Source organism: Chrysochloris asiatica, unplaced genomic scaffold (assembly GCF_000296735.1).
Source record: "Chrysochloris asiatica unplaced genomic scaffold, ChrAsi1.0 scaffold00507, whole genome shotgun sequence".
NCBI classification, from domain to species: domain Eukaryota; kingdom Metazoa; phylum Chordata; class Mammalia; order Afrosoricida; family Chrysochloridae; genus Chrysochloris; species Chrysochloris asiatica.
In genome coordinates, this window is record NW_006409025.1 from 764,573 (window position 1) to 766,665 (window position 2,093).

A 2,093-nucleotide genomic window follows, 5' to 3' on the forward strand; every position below is an offset into this window, starting at 1 on the left:
TTGGACAGTGAATAAAGAAGACCATAGAAGAACTGATATATTTGAGATATGGTGTTGGAGGAAACTATTAAATGGGTCAGGTACAATTTGTCCTCAAACTAACAGACAGCTTTGCTCCTTAGCATTTTAAAGAGCTTTTGTGCCTGTACCACTCTTGTTCTTGTTGTCATTAAGTACCATCAAGTTGATTCTGATTCACAGCAACCCTGTATAGGGTTTCAGAGAAGCAGCTGGTGAGTTTGAACCACCGACTGGGCAGTTCAAACCGACCTTGCAGTCCAGCTATTATCCTGCAGGGCCACCACTACTCTTTTTAAACTGTTGAATGGGCATAATCCAAAGCATAAGACTGGGAAGTCCTTGCTAGTTTTTCCTTTTTTGTAGTTGCTTTCAACTTTAAGTAGTTTCTAAATAACAAAATTAGCATTTCTACTAACAAGTCTTCAAAGATATAAATAAAATGAGTGTTTCACCTGTACCCTATTCTCTATGTTGGGCGCAGTTAATTTTTAGCTCTTTTCTTCAACACCCCACCACTCCTTTCAGGTCAGAACTCCACTAGAAATAGCACTTGATAAAATTGTTATTTTCCTTTGTCACTGATTATAATTCAATAGCAAATGGCACAGACTTCATTGTTTATTTAGACAGGCACTGTTAATTTGATAATGGCTTTTCCAGGCTTCAACTATTTTCAGTATCATATTTGAGTCTTTTATCTGCACTGTATATGCACTGAGAGCTCAATATGCTTTTCCTGGGAAATGAATTTATAGCTGCAGATTTGAAGTTTATTCAGAATGTACTTTCTTAAGCAAGGCTTAGAAAGCTCTCAAATCCTTTTTTGCCATTTGAGGTAACATTACCCATTTAGAAAACCTGGGACTCAAGAAGGAAGGTTAATCCAGGGCCAGGAAGATTTGAAATGAAGTGAAACAAGTATACAGATCATTTACATCAAGGCAACAGAAACATGAAGGCTTAACCACAGGTGGCCACGTGCAGAAAAGAGCACATTTTAAATGAATTAGCAAATCGAGTCCACTCATATCCCAGAACACAATGCAAACTTGCTATGTCTAATTGGTTAAAGCTTTAAAAGTATTTGCTTTTGTGCCTGACACAAAGATTTAGTATCCAAATGCAACAGCACAAGAGGTATTTTATAATTCATATCAAAGAAAGCACAGGCATATGTGTATGTTCATGCATGAGGGGTGTGTCTGTGTGTTACAAAAATGAAAGGGATTTGGCTTCCAATCATGTCATAACTATTGCATGTTTTACAAATTTTCTCTCAATTAGTGCTTCTATGTAGAGACTGACATTGTTATTTCTTGGCTCAAGACCTTTGTACATGCCACTCTAGAATGAACTAACACACATTCTATAAATTGCTGACTCCACCTCATTATTCAGGTCTTAGATAACAACTCTGAAGCATAATACCCATTATGTGTTCTCTTGCAGTAATTTTTATTTTCCTTTAGTGCTCTTACAGCAATCTGTGATATTTTATGTATTCTAACATTTGTTAAATGTCAGTTTCTCCTGTAAAACTGTAAATCAGAAGCAGGGACTTTTTCTGTTTTGTTTGCTTTACCTCCCCACCACCCAGAAATTTATAGCAAATGGTATTTGTGAAGATATCCATGTAGGAGATCTGGAGGAATTTGGAATGAGGATATGGGGATGGATTTTTAAATTATATTTTAGAGACAACTCTTAAACTCCCACATTTCCTTGGGATTTAAATTTTTCTTTCTGAATACCTTTAAGCCCAAATACAATAAGGGAATAATAATGTGAAATCATGGTTTGCTTTTTTGTATGTTTATTTTATCTTCTGTGTAGACTAGTTCCTGAATCTGTTATCCTAGCAGCCCAATAGCATTCCCTATCAGCAATTTTCTAAACAATGGCACACACTTTCTGTGACACAACCTGATAGAATGATAAGAACATTTTGATAGATTTCTCCAAGTCTATCCTTCTAGATAACAAAGTATCCTCTTAAGCAATGGATGATATTAAATTACATTAACTATCTTAGCATTTATAAACATAAGGGATCACATATGTCAAAGACTAAT